An 8980-nucleotide genomic window follows, 5' to 3' on the forward strand; every position below is an offset into this window, starting at 1 on the left:
CTTAAAGGTGAAATGCAAAACCCTTGACTCAGCAATTCCATTAATGGAATGTATCCTACAGATCAGAGGCCAGCAAACTTTTCTTGTAAAGAGCCAGATAGTAAATATTTTACATTTGTAGGCCATATGTCACTGTCACAACTACTCAACTCTGTCACTGTAGTATGAAAGTAGCCATAGACCGTACATAAGCAAGTGGGCATGGTTGTGTTTCAATAAGACTTTGTTTATGAAAATAGACAAAGGATTAAATTTTCCCACAGGCTGTAGTTTGCCAATCCTGGCCAGATATCCCAGTACATGGAAAAAAAAAAACATTTCTACAATATTCATCGCAGCAATAGCATAAGAATGGAAACCCTTTCCATGCCCATCAAGAGAGGACTGGATAAATAAATGATGGCACAACCATTCAATGAAATAGTTACAGCCACTTAAAAGAAGGAGGCAGCTCTAAGTGTACTGATAGGGTTTGCTGTCCAAAATATATCAAATTAAAAAATAAGCAAGGTGAAAAACAGAACATGCTTCCATTTTTTATTAAAAAGTTATATATGTAGATGTATGTATTTGCTTATCTAAGCATAGCACATATCTGAAGGAAACAGAAGAGACTGGGAAGGGCAGCTGGATGGCAGGGGACAGAAGTATGAGGAAGACTTGTTTTCACTGTATACATTTTTGTACCCTTTGAATTTTATATCATGTGCTTTATCTATGAAGAACAAATAAATACAGTTTAACTTTTAAATGCATATTCTCTTTCAGTAATGCCTTGGATCATCCAATATAGACAGGAGAATAAAATGGTGCTCTGCATAGTAAGCCAAGCTATATCCAGAGACCCCTCCTATACCTGTAGGCTGTGTGGCATCTGTCAAAGAGCATTATGCTGGGAATCGGGACACCTGGGTGCAAGCTACTGTGAACCAGTTGCCTCATTGCTCTTATCATCACTTTCCTTTCCTATAAAACAAATGAAATTGTGCTTTTGAGCTACTTAATATAAAATAACATTATTGTTTGGGGGGAAGTCTCTTGATGTCTCTCGGCCTCTTTCCTCATCTGCCAAATCAGAAATTTGAACTAAATGAGCTTTTCAACTCTAAAATGCATGGTTATGTTAATAAACAACATTGTTGCTTACAGGAATTCAGACAGAATAATTAACTTGGCAAACAAGTGAGGGTCTCTTTTTGCTTATCTCAAGAAAGTGACTTCCAAGTCCAAAAAGAAAATAAGATATGTGGATGCATTTAGAGACCCAGTCCAACCTGGAGGCAGGGACAATCGCTGGGCTGCCTTCTTTCGCGACACCCCCTCCTCTTTTCTTGGCCCGACTGATACAGCAGTCATCAGCCAGGCGGCACTTATTGAGCTATCACTAGGTACAGAACACACCTAGTAGGAAAAGCCTTAGGAAATGTCTCTTATAAAGAGGTATACATTAAGAGGGTCAAACAATAGACTCAAGAGTACTAGAAGGACAAAGAAATGGAGGGACTGGGGTCAAAGCAGTCACTCAGGGAAAGCCCCTGTGCCCCTTCCTCACTTCTGTCACATGGCTCTGCTGAGAGCCATCACTCGTACTGTTTCAGGAACTACAGAGAGATGACAGGATGGTGATGAGGAAAAGCAGTGTTGCATTATCCTCCTATTTCTGAGAATTAAGAACAGGAATTGGTTATTGTTAAACAAAAAGTTTGGAGTTAAACTGACAGGAAATAACATATGTCTTGAGTTATAATGTGGCAAATGTTGTGAGATCTATTTTCTGAAAATGCCAACTGTATGAGAGTGTGCTGATGTGATAAAGACCCAGAGCTCTCAACACCATCTCAGCTGTGGAAGGATCTTACTTTTCCCTCCTCGTGAACCTGGACTTTGGTGTAATTTCCCAGGCATCTGGAAAAGAATATCACAAAAATTCATAAAAATATATTCTCACTTAAAAGAAATTTTTACTGCTGAATAAACCATTTTACCCTCTCAATCTTAGAACCATGGTAGCCAGTCAATTTAAAGAGATTTTAACACATGACAGGTACTTGAAAACAGACTGTCCTGGAAATTCAGAGAGCACAGCAGGGGTACATCCCAAAAATGTCTGGACAAAGAGTGTGACATCTTTAATGCAGCAGAGGAAGCATAGGATGGGGTTTCAAATGTGAGTTACAGAATTGTACTCACTCTTTGAGAGGTGGAAGATAAAGATTTATTAAATATAAGAAGACTCCAGGGTTTGGTAAAAATTTTAGTGGATTGTGGGGGCAAGTAAAAACAGGATAGAAAAGAAAAAAAGATCAAGAGTGAATTTTGTTGAGTAAGAATTTGTATGAACCCGTTCTTTGGGCTGCCTAATGAGAAGGATCCTGTCAAGGAGACTGTGCTAGAGAAGAGCAGGCAGGCCCTATGGTGTAGGGGCTTGTGAACACTCAGAAGGAGCAGCACTCAAGAATGGAGAGAGAGGACCCCAGCAGTATGTCCCCTTTGTTCCTTCACCAGTCCCAGTCCCCTCCCTGACTCCCCAGGGGGAATCACTATCATAAATTAGGCTTGACCTTTCAGTCTGTGTTTTGCTACGCATCTAGGTATCCATAAACAACAGATTGTATTGTGTGTTTTTTACCTATCATTGGAAAAAATGGTAGCATCCAGTATATATCTTTCTGCAATTTGCTTTTTCATAGCTCGTTTCCTGATGCATATGGATCTAGCTTGTTCATTTTAACTATTTAATATCGTTCCAAGAAATGAATACACCGTGATTATTTATGCATTCCCCTATTGATGGGCAATTAGTGTATTTCCAGTTTTCCTATCTTGCAAACACTGCAACAATGAAAATCCTTGTGTGTATCTCCTGGTGTACATATGCAAAAAATTTTCCTAGACCAATATATACCTAGAAATAGAATTGTTGAATCCTGTAGTATGTTTACTCAGCTTTAAAAAATATTACTAAATTATTTTCCAAATGGTTGTACTAATTTACACTCACATCCACTCCCCAGAATACAAGACTTTTTTATTTTTGCTATTCTAATGGATATGAAGTGCTATCATGTTTTAATTTGCATTTTCCAGATTTCTGATGAAGTTGAGCAGCTTTTTATATGCATTTCTCATCTATAACTTGCATGTTTATACTGTTTTACCACTCTTTTTTCATCCGTTTCATGTTGATTTGTAGGAGTACCTTATATATTCTGGAAACTATTCGTTTGTTTAATATGTCTGAGGCAACTTTTTATCCAACAGTTTGGAAACCAAAAATCACATTTGTAGTACAAAATTCGGATATATATGTATTTTTTGAGAAAAATTCTTATTTGATTTTCTGATCTAAAAAAAAAATCATAAAATATTTTCTATCTTTGACTGATGCATCAGAATGCCTACGAAGGGCCAGTTCCTGGAGTATGCAAAAATGTTTCATCATATGTAACAATAAAACTTGACGTAAAAGAGGAACTTTCCTTCTGATTTGTTTTAAACTTTCTGTATCATTTGCCCACCCCCAATCAATGAAAAGAACCAGAAAGCACACTCAAATTTGAAAATGTGAAAAGACTTTATTTACAGAGACACTATTTATAAAGGAGTGAGCAGGTATCAGGAAGCCATGAGGGAAGGTAGCAGTGGAGCCATCACCATCTCCAAAGGGATAAGGGCGAAGGACAGCCTGCCAGAACCTGGAAAGAGAGAGGCCAGTGTTGGCTGGGTCACCTAGACAACAGCAGTGACCTTCTGTTGAGGGACACAGCAGCACGTGACAAACCTCTAGGAAAGAAGCAGGGAGATAAATGCCCTGACCCCACGTTCCTCTCTTACTCCTTCCCATCACCTGCAGAAAGCAAGAGAGCCTCCCAGGGCAGGGAACAATTCAGAGAAAGATGGAGAGTGGATCTAGAGGGGCAAACTGAAGAAATCCAGCACACTTGCCTAGCCAATCAACTTCAGAGTCTATCCCGTGCATAGGAAAGGTAGGCAACTTAATTAAGGTACAAATAATTATGAAATATTTTCCTTCCATCCTGAATATGAGTTTAGATCCTGAGTTACCAAGCCAAGAGCTCATTCTAATCCCTATAAAGAATAGACTACAATACTCTAACCCTCCCAAAAAAAGTCATTTAACAAAGATCAGAAATGTTGAATAACTCACAATTCCTTGCAAACCCCATGCTCTACTATAAACTTTTAAATGTCAAGGATGACTTAAAGGACATTTTTAATTATGTAGGAGCAATAAGGAAAAGAAAAGTGAAAGACTAATAATGGGGGCAGATATTTAGCTCATTGGATACTTTATCTCCTGCCTTCCATCTTTCATCTCTGCCAAGGAAAATGACCACTGTGACAAAGCATGTTATAACAACATTCGATGAGAGACCTAAAAATCCAAACTGGTAGGAAGATTACAAAGAGCACCCGGGTTCCCTACATCAGTAAAAACCTCCTGGCCTGAACAAACTATATCCCAGCCTGATAATGGAAGAACTTGGTGATAAAATAAGCTGGTTCTTGTTATTTCAGAAAAAAATCCTAGAAATTGGGACAGGGATGGACAATGTAGTTCTTAATCAGATTATCAAACATCACTTTGAACACAGAAAGAAGCAAGGGGAGCACTTAAACCTGTATGGAATTCAGGAAGGACAAGTCATGATTTAATGAATTAACATCACTTCCCTTTTTATCCAAACTCTGCCAGATTGATAGAGAAAGCAGTTTTCATTCATCTTCAGCATTTGAGGTCAGCAATTGACAGAGACTCTCATCTTGTGAACAAATGGAAGAATTTGGCCCAGATGATCATAAGATAGATGTTAATTATGAATCCATATAGCCCAGAATCTCTAGGGTCATGGGTTTCTATCTTCAGCCTTGTCCTGTTCATGGAATAAATAGCTTAGCCTATGGTTGGCTTGCTTATCAACTTCTTTAATGGCTGAGGGGAATAATCAAAATATTTAATGGCAGAGTGACGATCTAAAGACTGTAACAAAAAGCCAAACTTAATAATAAAAATATAAATGAAATAAATGTAAAGCCCTATTCCTAAAATTTTTACTGTACGAGAACAGAATTAGAAAAACATAACTAGACTTTGAATTAAGCATAGTGAATTTTATTTCTTGCTTTTATTTCTTTTCTCTTCCAAAAATCTACCAAAATGACAGCAGAAGAATATTTTTTAAAAGAAAAGAATAAATTCACAAGAACAAAGAGAATGAGAGAGAATAGATGACAGGAGATGTAAGTAATAATTTGAAAGCTAGAAAACAGTAACTGATTTGACTGAGCAGAAACCACCGTCCATGAACCTGGAAGGAGGAATACCAAAGAGAATGAAGCCAATTCACCCTGAAGAACCCTGGAGAGGCCCAGGACTACGAGGCTCCAGGAACTACAGAAGGGAGTGGTGAAGCATGGAATGAAAAGTAGATGCTTGTGAAGATTTTCACAGTATAAGCTGCTTAGTGAGGATGTGTTTCCATTCACCGAAGATGTTCAAGCAGTCATGTAACTTCTAATCAAATATGTCATACAAGTAATTAAAGCTTTGGCTAGAAAACTGATTCTGATGACCTTTAAAGTCCTACAACCTCTGAAATCCTATGATTCTAGAATTTATATCATTGTGTGGATGGGACTGCAGTAGGTTTGGGTAACTTCTGGAAGTAGTTCCTGTAAGTGTCCTATAGGTGGCACTATGGTATAAAATGACATTCTGCAAAGGGCTGCTCTCACCTGATTCTTCTGCACTATACAAAGAAATATCTAGCAATAAGTAATAATTAGAACGTTTCTGAAATTTTAAAAATCAGAACACTAAATCCATAGGTTCACAATACCTCAGTACAACAGTTCTAGTTATGCCTGAGCCTTTGCGTGCATTAGTTTGGCATCTTTTGGATTTATGCAAATCTCAGCCGTGACACTTCAATGTTATATACCAATGTGACTGCTCCTTCACATCCCAGGTGTCCTGCCTCATTACTATGTACCCTTTATGGCAGAGATTCTGGGAATGCAGAACTTTACAAGCTTTCTGCTCCTTGATTTAAAAAATAATAAATAAATAAATAAAAGCAAAGCAAAACAAAAAACTTCTCTTCCATACAAGTTTAACACCAGTATCTCAAATAGGATTTTGTTTCTAGATCTCTTCCCTTTTCCACAGCTAAAGGAGATTTACACTTAGATTCTTAAAAATTAATTATTTAGAGGATCTAAGATGGCAGCATAGGGAGGAGTAGAAACTAGTTAGTCCCCCTGAAACAACTAATAAACAACCAGGAATAACTGGTTATTATAACTAGTAAATAATCCGGAATAACTGAGGGGACAAACATGACCGTCCACTCATCAAACACCAACCTGAATTGGGAGGAATGCCTGAGATCACAGCATAAAATCTGTAAGTAAAAACTGCGGATCCAAGCTGGGAGCCCCCTCCCCCCACAGCCCAAGCTGCAAAGCCTTGTGGTGCTAGAGAGAAGCTCTCTTCCAGCAAGTGAATATAGCTCAGCTGAGCTCCAACTGGGGTTTCAACTAACAAGTGTGACTGCTTGCTATGAGCTACAAATCCCCAACAAACAGACAGAAGCTTTGGGTGACAACTGACCTTGGAGAGCCGGAGGGTGCTTTCTGTCCCTGTTTCAGCTCAGTGGAGAAAGCCTCAGCCATTTTCAGTTCCCAGCACTCTGACCCAGACAACAAGGGTGGAGATAGCACAGGCCCAGTCTATTCAAATGCTAATGACTTCTCCCTGGGGGGTTATCTTCCCTAAGAGAAAAGGGGTGTGGCTCAGCTCTACTACCCGCTTTCCATTCAGAACCAGACCCCAGAGCCTGGGGGCAAACAGCCATGGGCCACACCTCCTTACAACAGTCTGGAATTACAGGCTGACAGGCACCACCTGCTGGGCAGAAAAGCACAGTGATCTGAGGCATCACAGGGTATCCCAATTTTCTAAGATACAACCTCAGGGAAACTGGATATGAATATTTCTTCCTTCTGGGACCTGAGCCCATTCTGGTCTGGGAAAACCTGATTGGGGTAACCAAGGAAACCATGCCTAGACAACAGAAAACTACCACCTACACTAAGAAAAATGAAGTTAGGCCCAGTCAAAGGAACAAACTTATACTTCAATTGAGATAAAGGAATTGAAACAACTAGTAATAAGTCTATTCAAAATGTTTAGGGAAGATATGGCAAAAGAGATGAACTGTATAATGAAAACACTGGGCGTACATAAGGTAGAAATCAAAAGTTTGAAAAACCAACTGCCAGAATCTATGGAAATGAAAGGCACAATGCAAGAGATGAAAGACACAATGGAAACATACAACAGCAGATCTCAAGAGGCAGAAGAAAACACTCAGGAACTGGAGAACAAGGCAACTGAAAGCCTACACACAGAAGAACAGATAGAAAAAAGAATGGAAAAATACAAGCAACATCTCCAAGAACTTCAGGACAAAATGAAAAGCAAGAATGTATGTGTCATTGGTGTCCCAGAAGGAGAAGAGAAGGGAAAAGGGGCAGAAGCAATAATAGAGGAAATAATCAAAGAAAATTTCCCATCTCCTATGAAAGACATAAAACTACAGATCCAAGAAGTGCAGCAAACCCCAAACAGAATACATATGAATAGGCCTACACCAAGACATTTAATAATCAGATTATCAAATCTCAAAGATAAAGAGAGAATCCTGAAAGCAACAAGAGAAAAGCAATCCATCACATACAAAGGAAGCTTGATAAGACTATGTGCAGATTTCTCAATAGAAACCATGGAGGCAAGAAGGAAGTGGGGTGATATATTTAAGATACTGAAAGAGAAAAACTGCCAACCAAGAATCCTATGTCTGGCAAAACTATCCTTCAAATATGAGGGAGAGCTTAAAATATTCTCTGACAAACAGACAATGACAGAGTTTGTGAACAAGATACCTGCTCTACAGGAAACACTAAAGGGAGCATTGCGGACAGAAAGGAAAAGACAGGAATGAGAGGTTTGGAAAACAATTTTGGGAGATAGAACCACAGCAATGTAAGTACACTGAACAAAGATGACTGTGAGTATGGTTGAAAGAGGAAGGTTGGGACCATGTGGGACACCAGAACAAAAGATGAAGGATAAAGACTGGGACTGTGTAACTCAGGGAAACCTAGGGTGCTCAAAGATTGTAATAAAAGGTACAAATATGTTTTTACATGAGGTAGAACAAATGAATGTCAACTTTGCAAGGTGTTAAAAATAGGGTGGGATTGGGGGGAAAATACAATCAATACAAACTAGAGACTATAATTGACAGAAACATTGTATTATGCTTCCTTTAATGTAACAAAGGCAATATACCAAAGCTAAAAGCATATGGGGGAGTGGGGAATACCGGAAGGGTATGGGATTCCTGGCATTGGTGATGTTATCTGACTGTTCATTCTACTTTAGGTTAATGCTATCTTTCCTTTTGTTGCTTTCTAGCTGTCAAGTTTTGCTTTTTTGGTTTGTTTGTTTGTTTGTTTTCTCTTTCTGTTTTCATTTTCTTTTGTCTCTCTGCCTTCTTTAACTGTTCCTCCTTCTTTGTGGAAGAAATGGAGATGTCCTTATATAGATAGTGGCAATGGTGCTGAATATATAAATACGTGACTATACAGGGAACCAATGATTGTTTACTTAGGGCGGAATGTATGGTGTGTGAACAAAACCGTCTTAAAAGAAATGGGTTGATGAAGAAATCTTGAGGGCACTATATTGAGTGAAATAAGACAGACATATAAAGGCAAATATTGCAGGATCTCACTGATATGAACTAAATATAATATGTAAACTCATAGACATGAAATATAAGTTACCAGGATATAGAATGAGGCTAAAGAATGGGGAATGGTTGCTTAGTATGAACAGAATGTTCAACTAGGGTGAACTTAAATGTTTGGAAATGGACAGGGGTGATGGTAG

This window comes from Choloepus didactylus, chromosome 13 (genome assembly GCF_015220235.1).
Source record: "Choloepus didactylus isolate mChoDid1 chromosome 13, mChoDid1.pri, whole genome shotgun sequence".
In the NCBI taxonomy this organism is placed as follows: domain Eukaryota; kingdom Metazoa; phylum Chordata; class Mammalia; order Pilosa; family Megalonychidae; genus Choloepus; species Choloepus didactylus.